The following is a 13168-nucleotide window of genomic DNA, read 5'->3' as shown; positions in this document are numbered from 1 at the left end:
AAGGACAAACCAACACCTTAAAGACAGAGGGGTGTGAACAAGTATGGGGTCTGTCCTAAAGGTCTGTCGGTACATTACCACCCATTAGGGAATCGGCTTGCCAGTAAACCTAATGCAACCTGCCCCTAAATGAAGAGTTCCTGAACGAGTATTTTTAGAAGTGATTTTCCTGGCATTAGTCAAACAAGAGGTTGCCACATATAGGGCCACTTCGGGTTACAATGAGGCCAAGGTCCAAAATTAACCTGGGATCCACCCTTCCACATAAGCAGCATTAGGGCCCACTTTGAAAATCCCCCCTCCCCCAGGTCAACCCTCAACTTTATTTTTGTCCTTGGGGCCCCTGCAAGGTTTTGGGCTGCATTGCTACTCACCTGTCCTGGCCAGGACACTCCTCCATTCTTATCCAGGTATGAAGGTCTCTCCTCTGTGACTCGGCGTATGTTATTACATGATAACTTGCGCCAGGTCACTCAGTAGAGGATCCCTGTGAGAATGAAGACGAGATCACACAGACTAATGGAGGAGAACAATGCAGAGGGGCCCTGAGGAATCGCCCCATTTGCTCCCATGGAAGCGCCGGACCTGACTACACAGATAAAGACAAGCTATGACTGCACAGGACTTGAAAGCAGTACAGACTTAAAGGGATACTGTAGGGGGGTTGAGGGAAAATGAGTTGAACTTACCCGGGGCTTCTAATGGTCCCCCGCAGACATCCTGTGTCCGCGCAGCCACTCACCGATGCTCCGGCCCCGCCTTCGGTTCACTTCTGGAATTTCAGACTTTAAAGTCTGAAAACCACTGCGCCTGCATTGCCGTGTCCTCGATCCCGCTGATGTCACCAGGAGCATACTGCGCAGGCCCAGTATGGTCTGTGCCTGTGCAGTACGCTCCTGATGACATCAGCGGAAGCAAGGGCACGGTCTAACAGGCACAGTGGTTTTTAGACTTTAAAGTGTGAAATTCCAGAAGTGAACCGGAGGTGGGGCTGGCGCATCGGTGATTGGCTGCGCAGGCACAGGATGTCTGCGGGGGGCCTTCAGAATCCCCGGGTAAGTTCAACTCATTTTTCCCCGACCCCCCTTAAGTACTCCTTTAAAGGACAATTGAAGTGAGAAGACTATGGAGGCTGCCATATTTGTTTCCTTTTAAGCAATACCAGTTGCCCGGCAGCCCTGCTAGTTATTTTTAGCTGCAGTAGTGTCTGAATCACACTAGAAACAAGCATGCCGCTAATCTTGTCAGATCTGACAATGATGTCAGAAACACCTGATCTGCTGCATGCTTGTTCAGGGGCTATGGCTAAAAGTATTAAGAGGATAAGCAGGAGAGCCAGGCAACTAGTATTGTTTAAAAGGAAATAAATATGGCAGCCTCCATATCCCTCTCGTTACAGTTGTCCATTAAGTTCCACCCTACACAGCCATTTGTTTCTTGTTCATTATTCTTTTCCTGTCCTTCAGGAAGTTGCCTGTCACACTGCCGGCTACACAAAGCACCCGAAGCCGGGAAAACACAAGCGGGGGAATTAGTTTTGTGAACAGGACAAAGTTATCAGCCATTAATGACATCTGCACAATCTGCTGACTCCGTTTAGAAGAACTGGGCCAAAGAAAGAGGATTTCTGCTTCTAATGCTGGCGTGGTGCAGTGAGGAAAATGAGGGTGAATACATAACTGTGGATTATGGAGTCTGCAGCGAGTGTGATCGAGGCCTCGGCAGGTTGTGGCGCGATGTCAGTAAATCCCGGGGAATGGATGGTTTTAGCGGAGCAACAGCATGGCAGCGAGCAATAAACAGGGTTTCCCACAAGTGTAACTGCGGTTCACATATTCCCTAGACTGCGATTCTCATAGACGGAAAAAAAGGCAAGTCACATGGGATACTAAACCTTGTGATGTCTGATAACACATGATTATTTACGAGTCAATTGTGGTGCCCTGGGGAGCCAGAGCACCTGGTACCTTATACACGGAGTCTTGTCTTTCTGGATTGGAGTGTCTGGCACCATGTTTTTCACCACACATTAAGCGGACCTGAACTCAGAACTTCCTCTCTGCTCTAAAATATACTCAACAGCATAATAACCTTCAAACAAAAAACATGTATTTGTTACACCTGATACAAATCCTAAAATAAATCTGCAGAGTTTCTACTTTCTGATTCATGGAAGCAGACATATTGTTTACAGCCTGTGCTTTCAAATGGCCTTATCTGCCATCTCTGCCATAGGCAGTCACGTGACACAGCATTGAGATCAGATTACAACTTGTGATTTGTTACAGATGAGGGGGAATTAGACAGGGTAAACTCTCTAAATACATACAGGGTGCATTTCTCTATGTATTTCTTCAGTCTTGTGAAAGAGTTCAGGTCCACTTTTAAAGTGAACCTGAACTTTTGCACAGGACAGAAGGAAAACAGAGAAATCCATCCTGTATGTATAGAGATAGTTTCGCCTGTTTAATTTGCCCTCATCTGTGACTAATCAAACAAATTTGTAAACACAGGATGTTAAACCCCATTTCTGCCTCCTTGAAAGCAGGAAGTAGACACACTGCAGATTTATTGCAGGATTTCTATCAGCTGTAACAAAGAAATGTTTTTCTTTAAAGGAATACTGTAGGGGGGGGGGGGGGGGGGGTCGGGGAAAATGAGTTGAACTTACCCGGGGCTTCTAATGGTCCCCCGCAGACATCCTGTGCCCGCGCAGCCACTCCCCAATGCTCCGGCCCCGCCTCCGGTTCACTTCTGGAATTTCTGACTTTAAAGTCTGAAAACCACTGCGCCTGCTTTGCAGTGTCCTCGCTCCCGCTGATGTCACCAGGAGTGTTTTGCGCAGACACAGACCATACTGGGCCTGCGCTGTGCGCTCTTGATGACATCAGCGGGATCGAGGACACGGCAACGCAGGCGCAGTGGTTTTCTGACTTTAAAGAGAATCTGTATTGTTAAAATCGCACAAAAGTAAACATACCAGTGTGTTAGGGGACATCTCCTATTACCCTCTGTCACAATTTCGCCGCTCCTCGCCGCATTAAAAGTGGTTAAAAACAGTTTTAAAAAGTTTGTTTATAAACAAACAAAATGGCCACCAAAACAGGAAGTAGGTTGATGTACAGTATGTCCACACATAGAAAATACATCCATACACAAGCAGGCTGTATACAGCCTTCCTTTTGAATCTCAAGAGATCATTTGTGTGTTTCTTTCCCCCTGTTCTCATGCACTGAAGTTTCAGGCTGCTTGTTTCTTCCTGCAAACAGCTTTGCCCTTGTCTGTAATTCTTCAGTATGTGAAAGCCCAGCCAGCTCAGAGAACGATTTATCCAGCTTGTAAAAGATAAGAGAGAAGAGAGAAGCTGCTCTAATCCTAAATAACACACCGGCAGTGTGCATAGAGGGGCCTGGAAGGGGAAGTTCATAGCAGAACCACAACACTGAAGAACTTGGCAGCCTTCCAGACACAGGCCGACAAGTCTGACAGGGGAAAGATACATTGATTTATTACAGAGACAGTGATAGTATAAAGTGCTGCAGTAAGCCAGAACACATTAGAATAGCTTTTTGAACTTCTAGGATGATAAAAAACAGGATGCAATTTTTGTTACGGAGTCTCTTTAAAGTCAGAAATTTCAGAAGTGAACCGGAGGCGGGGCCGGAGCATCGGTGAGTGGCTGCGCCAACACAGGATGTCTGCGGGGGACCATTAGAGGCCCCGGGTAAGTTCAACTCATTTTCCCCCGACCCCCCTACAGTATCCCTTTAAGGCAAGATTCACAGTAGGACACTGCAGAGTTGCGTTATAAAGTCTTATAATGCAGGTTACCGCACTGCAATAAGACGTCTATGCGATGCGCAGAGTGCGACATTAGCGTTGCATTGTAACGTGTAGCGTTATGGTAACGCGCTGCTGCAGTGCGCTACCGCTAAATGAACACATTACCAGGTACAGGAAAGCATACTTCTCATTGCCTGTATGCTTTACTGTACCTACTAAATGCTACTGTAACACAGCGTTAATGGGAGTTACCACTTTTTTGTCGCAGTGTTCTCCCCAGGCTCTTTTAGCCAGGTGCTCCACCCGGCTAGTTTTGGTGACCACCCGGCTGTCATCGGCTCACCTCCTCTGCTGTAAGCAGAGTTGCTCACAGAAGCACTGGCCCTGCATTCTCTCCTTTCGCCCCACCCGGCTACTTTTTCATGCCACCCGGCTGGAAAAAATTTCGTCACATCACACACATCACAACGTATTGTCCTACTGTGAACCGAGCCTAAAGGTTGTTATGCTGAGCCGTATCTTCTAGAGCAGAGAGGAAGTATTGAGTTCAGGTCCGCTTTAAAGATTACTGCAATTCTCATTATTTGAAGTGTTCAGAGATCATAAACAGAATAGCTGAGAGCTGTATGTACACCAATCAGCAGCGACACTGAAACCACTTACAGGTGAAGTAAGGAATACGGATTACATCCTGACCATGGGTCTTGTCAGAACGTTGGAATAGATTAGACAGGAAGCGAACAGACAGTTCTTGAACATAATGTGCTAGAAGCAGGAATATGGAGAAGCGGGAGGAGCTTAGCGACTGACAAACGTATCAGGTCATTTGGGCATGGAGGTCGGCAGGCGTTTATCAGACTCCATGTCCCTCTTGCTTCACAATCAGAATCAGTTTTATTTGGCCAAATTAGTTTGCACTTACAAGGAATTTGACTTGGCAGACAAAAACAATGCAAAGACACACAGTGTAGGTAAATGCAAGTCAAGGACAGTACATAAGTTAAAGTGGTAGTAAACAGGGTGAGAAGTGTACATTTTCAGTGTTATGCTGTAATGCTTTCCAGTCCTAGTGGCTCTAGGTTGTTTCCACACGCTAGCATGACTACCGCCTGAGGGAAGAAGCTGTTCCTGGGAGTTTTTGTTGTGACTGACCGGTATCTCACCCTGCAAGGCACAAGTTGGAAGATGGAGTGAGCAGAGTGAGAGTGGTCAGAGGCAATCTCATCTGTCCTCTCTGGTGTCCAGTGGTCTCCCCAGGATTTTTTTCCAGCCGGGTGAGGCGAGATGAGAGAATGAAGGGCCGGTCCTTCCCTGCCCAACTCTGCTTACAGCATAGGAGGAGGTGAGCCGATGACAGCCGGGTGCTCACCAAAACTAGCCGGGAGGAGCACCCGGCTAAAATAGCCTGGGGAGAACCCTGGTATCTAAAATTTGACAAAAAAAAAAAAAAAAAAGAATTTTCTTATGCTTCTACACCAAAATATTGCGCCAGATGCACTACTCCGCTCTCCCTCTTCTGTTCTCAGCAGTCAGAGGAAAGTTTTCCTACATAGGCCTCGATTCATAAAAGCGAGTGCGGTAGTTCAGAGTCAGGTGGGAAATTACCGCTAGCGGTAAATGAGAGTTTCTGCAGTGAATTCATTAAAAAAAAATTCCGAGTGCGAGGTGATTGCGATAGCAGTCGGTAAGTGTGCGGAAAGCTGTCGGTATAATTTGCTGAGTGTGGTAGTTTGCCGCTGACTTCCTAATGACAAGGTGCATGCTGGGTAGAAGTGGCCAGTTTTAGACACACGTGACTAATTTTTTTTATAAATTATTATTATATTTTATATAATTCAGGTTCCCTTTAAAATTTCTGCAGTACAGTAATCTGATTTTTGTGGAAAAAAAAAATGTATTCTGCAATGCGTCATAGTTCTGTGATTGGGCTACAGAAAAAGTTGCAATGCGGTATTTCCACAGAATTTTTCTTGTTTTAGGTACCTTCAGGTTCTCTTTAAGACCAATCACAAGACTCCGATACTACTGAGTATTCCTGAACCTTCTGAGTGACCTACAATTTCCGTGGTATTCTGAATACCGCGGTAAAATTCTGCATATACTCCCATTGGTCCAATACTTTCAAATTAACTTGGAACTCAGAATTTTACGCTGATCCGTAAATCAGCATTGCCCGACCATCCCTAAACACTTCCAATGAAGATTACATTCCTATGATTGTGGGATTGCAGGGTCCTCCTTGAAATAACTTCATTCTAGCAAACACAATAAATCCCTAAACCTGCCAGGTATGTTGGAGCGGAGATGCTGGTCAACAACCTCTGTGTTGCTACAGCTTATCTGAATAATGAAACAAGCACACTTCCCACAATGCACCTGGAGATCACCCAGCTATGCTTCTCAAATGACCACATGATGAGAGTATTGTGCAATCTCATTTCTCTCCCATCACAATTAACTGAGGATTTACCGATTCTACAACAAGCTCCTGTTTCTAAAAATAACCGCTTTTTACTGGAATAGACTCTGGCCTCATCCACAAAGCGCTGCTGTGCACAATTTGGCAACACGCATAGAGGGTGATGCGCAAGGACTGCTTAAGCTCATAGACTGCATTGTCTGTCATTCTTACTATTGCAACGCACTGCTAAATGCATATGTGTACAAACGCTGTGCTGTCTCATTGGGTGTCAGTGTCTGGCATCAATACCACACCAGAGAGCATAACAGATACCGTGCATTGCGTTGTAAACACAGCCACCTGCACTGCATAGTGTGAACGATGCCTTTCTTCATTTAGGGCTCTACTGTGTTTCTTTCTATTTCCACTACTGCGATTCCAGATTCCGCAGTGATCTGACGGGTGTATGGCACAATTGCACCCCGTTTCCTGATGGGAGGGCACATAGCAAACACATTGCACTAGTTAAAGCGGTATTGTCACTATAAAAATAAAATGTCAACGCAGCTGGTCTGCGTGTATTAAGTGATAAAGATGCTAATCCTGCATTCAAAACTTGCAAAACATTTTCTGCTGTTATGGTTTGGAGTTATCACATACTTTAGGAGCACTGGCCCTAGTGCCAAACAGTTGCATGCTGGGGGTTCTTTTAATCTATAATATATTCCTCCTCTTAGATTTATTTCCCTGCCTAGCCGCTTATCAGAAACACGATCCTCTGCTCACTTGTGTTGGCAAACAAGGCTGAGGTGAATCAGCGATTGGAGGATAAGATAGTCTAGTTCCTAGTATACACTTCAGTGGGAGTGTCTGAAGACTCTGGGAGGAGGGCAGCTAATGAATACACAATGAGCAAGAGAAGGGAGGAAAACAAGAGTCAGGGAGGATATGATGTCAGCATTAGCTTGGCAAGATGGCCGCTGCCTAGAATAGGATTTTCTGCTTTTCCTTTATAAAATTCACAGGAATCAGTACGTGGATAGCACAATACATTTGTTATGCAAGTAGAAGTAGTATTTATCTATTTATATATAGTGGCTTGCAAAAGTATTTGGCCCCCTTGAAGTTTTCCACATTTTGTCACATTACTGCCACAAACATGAATCAATTTTATTGGAATTCCACGTGAAAGACCAATACAAAGTGGTGTACACACACGTGATAAGTGGAACAAAAATTATACATGATTCCAAACATTTTTTTTTACAAATAACTGCAAAGTGGGGTGTGCGTAATTATTCAGCCCCCTTTGGTCTGAGTGCAGTCAGTTGCCTATAGACATTGCCTGATGAGTGCTAATGACTAAATAGAGTGCACCTGTGTGTAATCTAATGTCAGTACAAATACAGCTGCTCTGTGACGGCCTCAGAGGTTGTCTAAGAGAATATTGGGAGCAACAACACCATGAAGTCCAAAGAACACACCAGACAGGTCAGGGAGAAAGTTGTTGAGAAATTTAAAGCAGGCTTAAGGTAGCCATACACTGGTCGATTTGCCATCAGATTCGACCAACAGATAGATCCCTCTCTGATTGAATCTGATCAGAGAGGGATCGTATGGCTACCTTTACTGCAAACAGATTGTGAACCGATTTCAGCCTGAAACCGTTCACAATCTGTGGTGGTGGTGGTGGTGGTGCTGCCGCTGCTCCCCCCGCCCGCATACATTACCTGCTCCACCGGCGCAACTCCAGTCCCCAGGTCACCGCTGCTCCGTTTCCACTCTGGTCTCCAGGTCCAGCATGCTTTACTTCTTCCTGTTTGGCAGGAAGTTTAAACAGTAGAGCGCCCTCTACTGTTTAAACTTCCTGCCGGCCGGGCAGGAGGAACTGAAGCATGCCGGAGACCAGAGCGGAGACGGAGCAACGGTAACTGGGGGAAGTCGCGCCGGCGGAGCTGGTAATGTATTGCCGCTCTATTGCGTCGGTCGTCGGGCACTCGAACGCCGCTAGCGACGCGCTCCCTACCCGCAGGCGATCGACAGTAATTTTCCGCACGGAACGATCGAGGGGAATCGGACGAAATGGATCGAAATTCGGCGTGTAGCGTGAACGATTGGCAGCAGATTCGATCCCAGTGATCGAATCTGCTGTCGAAACGGGCGCAAATCGGGCCAGTGTATGGCCAGCTTTAGGCTACAAAAAGATTGCCAAAGCCTTGAACATCTCACGGAGCACTGTTCAAGCGATCATTCAGAAATAGAAGGAGTATGGCACAACTGTAAACCTACCAAGACAAGGCTGTCCACCTAAACTCACAGGCCAAACAAGGAGAGCGCTGATCAGAAATGCAGTCAAGAGGCCCATGGTGGCTCTAGACGAGCTGCAGAGATCTACAGCTCAGGTGGGGGAATCTGTCCATAGAACAACTATTAGTTGTGCAGTGCACAAAGTTGGCCTTTATGGAAGAGTGGCAAGAAGAAGGACATTATTAACAGAAAAGCATAAGAAGTCCCATTTGCAGTTTGCCACAAGCCATGTGGGGGACACAGCAACCATGTGGAAGAAGATGCTCTGGTCAGATGAGACCAAAATGGAACTTTTTGGCCAAAGTGCAAAACGCTATGTGTGGCAGAAAACTAACACTGCACATCATTCTGAACACACTATCCCCACTGTCAAATGTGGTGGCAGCATCATGCTCTGGGGGTGCATCTCTTCAGCAGGGGCAGGGAAGCTGATCAGAATTGATGGGAAGATGGATGGAGCCAAATACAGGGCAATCTTGGAAGAAAAACAAATGGTCTGCAAAAGACTTGAGACTGGGGTTGAGGTTTACCTTCCAGCAGGACAACGACCCTAGACATAAAGCCAGGGCAACAATGGAATGGTTTTAAACAAAACATATCCATGTGTTAGAATGGTCCAGTCAAAGTCCAGATCTAAATCCAATCGAGAATCTGTGGCAAGATCTGAAAACTGCTGTTCACAAACGCTGTCCTTCTAATCTGACTGAGCTGGAGCGGTATTGCAAAGAAGAATGGGCAAGGATTTCAGTCTCTAGATGTGCAAAGCTGGTAGAGACAGAATCTAAAAGACTGGCAGCTGTAATTGAAGCAAAAGGTGGTTCTACAAAGCATTGACTCAGGGGGCCGAATAATTACGCACACTCCACTGTGCAGTTAATGTGTAAAAAATGTTTGGAATCACGTATGATTTTCGTTCCACTTCTCACGTGTACACCACTTTGTATTGGTCTTTCACGTGGAATTCCAATTAAATTTCAAAAGATTCATGTTTGTGGCAGCAGACTTTCAGGGCTGCAGGCTGTGACTTTTCAGGCATTCCGGGGTAGAGCGGTTCTTTACCAGCATAGATGCCCTGCTGATCTATGTGGCTGTAGTAGTGTCTTAAACCACACATCTGAAACAAGCATGCAGCTAATTCAGCCTCACTTCATCTGCTGCATGCTTGTTCAGGAGCTGTGGCTAGAAGTATTAGAAGCAGAGGATCAGCTGGACTGCATCGCAACTGGTATTGCTTAAACGAAAATAAATATTGCAGCCTCCATATCCTCTCGCTTTAGTTGTCCTTTACTGCGCACACAGTATTTAACCACTTCCCAACTGAGGGGTTTTACCCCCTGACCACCAGAGCAATTTTCACCTTTCAGCGCTCCTTCCATTCATTCGTCTATAATTTTATCATTACTTATCGCAATGAAATGAACTATATCTTGTTTTTTTCGCCACCAATTAGGCTTTCTTTAGGTGGGACATTATGCCAAGAATAATTTTATTCTAAATGTGTTTTAATGGGAAAATAGGAAAAAATGTGCGAAAATTTATTATTTTTCAGTTTTCGGCCTTTATAGTTTTTAAATAATGCATGCTACTGTAATTAAAACCTATTAAATGTATATGCCTATTTATCCCGGTTATAAAACCGTTTAAATTATGTCCCAATCACAATGTTTGCCGCCAATATTTTAATTGGAAATAAAGGTGCATTTTTTTCAGTTTTGCATCCATCCCTAATTACAAGCCCGTAGTTTATAAAGTAACAGTGTTATACCCTCTTGACATAAATATTTAAAAAGTTCAGTCCCTAAGGTAACTATTTATGTATTTTTTTTAAATTGTAAATTTTTTATTTATTTTTTAATTACAAAAAAAAAAAAAATTGGGGAGTGTGGGAGGTAAGGAGTTAATTTTTTGTGTAAAACTAGTTTGTGTGTAAAAAATGGTTAGGGTGTAGTTTTACTATTTGGCCACAAAATGGCAACAGTAACTTTTTGTTTCATGCGACCTGCAAGCGTCTTTCCGGACGCTTGCAGGAAGTAGAAAGAGGCTGGGAGTTTGTTATTGCTCACAATGATCGCGCTGCTCAGCCGAGCGGCAGCGGATCATTGCGGGGCTTAGATCAACGAACGGGAATGGATTTTCCCGTTCGTTGATCTCTGAGCGAGCGGGCGGCGGTGTGTTTACTAGCGGCGGGCGGCGTGTTTACGAGCGGGAGCGCGGGCAGCGGCGGGAGTGCGCAAAGTACGGATTTCTCCGTCCCTGGGGGTTAAAGGATGGAAAAAGGGACGGAGAAATCAGTACGGGCGGGGGTAAAGTGGTTAAAGAGACTCTGTAACAACAAAAACCTCCCCTGGGGGGTACTTACCTCGGGTGGGGGAAGCCCCTGGATCCTAATGAGGCTTCCCACGCCGTCCTCTGTCCCACGGGGGTCTCACTGCAGCCCTCCGAACAGCCGGCGACAGAGCCGACTGTAGCTTCAATATTTACCTTTGCTGGCTCCAGCGGGGGCGCTGTGGTGGCTTTCGGCACGGAAATAGACGGAAATACCCGATCTCCGTCGGGTCCGCTCTACTGCGCAGGCGCCGGAAACTTGCGCCTGCGCAGTAGAGCAGACCCGACGGCGATCGGGTATTTCCGCCTACTTCGGAGCCGACAGCCGTCAGAGCGCCTGCGCAGGAGCCAGGAAGGTAAATATTACGTCACCGGTGCACGGAGGGCTGCAGCGAAACCCCTGACGGATGGAGGACGGCGTGGGAAGCCTCATTAGGATCCGGAGGCTTCCCCCACCCGAGGTGAGTACCCCCCAGGGGACGTTTTGTCGTTACAGTTCCTCTTTAAAGGAGTTGTTCGATGCAATATCGGTGTGTGGAACACAGACATGTCGTTTGTCTTTGCTGCCAGTAAAGTATGGTTGTTTTCACAATATTAGCAGTGTGTTTGTGGTGTGTGTATTATTATTATTATTTACATAGTGACAACATCTACTGCAGCGCTGTACAGAGTACATTGTCTTGTCACTTAAGGGCTGGTTCAGACGGACGATTGCGGAGCGTTTACTGCAATCGTTTGGAATGTCGTAGTAAACGCTCCCATTCAAGTGAATGGGAGCGTTTACACTGAGCTTTTGCGCGCGTTTACACAATCGCGCCGTTTGGGTCCAGATTTTCGCTAGCGTTCGAGCTGCCCCTGGAAGCAGCAGCATGTAGCTCCCAGGGGGCGGCCAACCGCGACGGCTAATGTCCCCCTAGGGGAAGAAAAACCGCAACCGCATCGGGGTGTGAAGGCTACTGAAAGCCTGACCGCGCAGCCGCCGCAACGTTCCTAAACGTGACTCCACGCAGACGTCCGTCTGAACCGGCCCTAAAGAGAGTCTGAAGTGTCCTTTAAAAAAAAAAAAAAAAGTGTTTTTATTTTTCAGTCCTCATTAGAATTCATGTCATACCTGAAACACCGCATCCCCGTGGCTGAACTCTCAATGAATCCCCCTGAAATCCCCGGGGGAAGATTTGGTGATCGCTTCCTGGTAGAGGCAGAGCTTTGTGCTGTAGCTCTGCTCACACCAATCTGCGAGGATCTCCGCCTCCTCCCGCCCCTCTCAGTCTTCTTTGACTGAGTGGGGCGGGGAGAGGCGGCGATAAGCGCAGATTGTTTGGACTGGAGGCAGAGCTACAGCCCAAAGCTCTGCCTCCTCAGCAGCAAAATCCACAACTTTGAAAGTCGTGGATTTTTGCCCCCCGGGATTTCGGAGGGTTTAATTAAGAGTTTAGCCACGGGGATGCAGCATTTCAGGTATGACATTCTATTAAATTCTAAAGAGGACAGAAAAATAAAAAAAACACAGTTTTTTAGGACGCTTCAGATTCTTTTTAACTGTCCCTCAGAGAGGCTCACAATGAAATCCCTCCCATAGTCATATATCTATGTAGGTTTTGTGCAGTGTATGTATCGTAGTCTAGGGACAACTTTTAGCGGGAAGCCAATTAACTTATCTGTACGGTTTTGGGATGTGAGAGGAAACCAGAATGCCCAGCAGAAACCTATGCATATACGGTGACGACATACAAACTCCTTGCAGATAGTGCCCTGGCTGGGATTCAAACCAGTGATCCAGCGCTGCAAGGCAAGAGTGCTAACCACTATGCCACCATGCTGTCCGTGTATGCACCTTAAAGGCGCCGATTAACAGTACAATGTTTTCCTCAGATGCGACCATTTGATCAGATTTGCAGGATCATAAGTAACTGGAAGGGATTTATCGATGGATCCCACAAACAGGTCGATGAGGGCACTTTCTCTATTCAGATAAGATCATAAAATCCAACATTTCGATCGACAAAATTCTGTATTCCAAATCGACCATAGAATCGTTTCATTTTGATTTTATCCACATTCTACTTAGTTTTCTGAACAATTAGTTCGTAAAAAATCGGAGGAAAATATTGTACCGTTCCTGGCCACCTATGGGGCTTGTTCACACATTTGTGTATTTTTTAAGCACTGGCGATTTTAGAAAATCGCCCTAAAAGCGCTTCTGCAATGATTCCCTATGAGAGTTCACATATGAGCTACCTAACCCGAATCGTATTCGCTCTAAACGGTTCCCCACCATTTAAATACATTGGCAAAGCCAATCTTTTGAACCGCAATTGTCGGCAATACAAAAATGCTGCCAAAATTGTCCTA

General features: G+C 46.0%; 1 protein-coding gene across 5 annotated transcripts in view; it reads right to left on the bottom strand.

Moving 5' to 3' along the window:
• The window catches only part of OSBPL9 (oxysterol binding protein like 9), a 214765-nt gene that overhangs the window by 101671 nt on the left and 99926 nt on the right, over positions 1 to 13168 (bottom strand). The window lies entirely within an intron of this gene.

The sequence above is a fragment of the Hyperolius riggenbachi genome, chromosome 6, assembly GCF_040937935.1.
Source record: "Hyperolius riggenbachi isolate aHypRig1 chromosome 6, aHypRig1.pri, whole genome shotgun sequence".
In the NCBI taxonomy this organism is placed as follows: domain Eukaryota; kingdom Metazoa; phylum Chordata; class Amphibia; order Anura; family Hyperoliidae; genus Hyperolius; species Hyperolius riggenbachi.
This window is presented reverse-complemented; position numbering and strand designations above follow the sequence as displayed.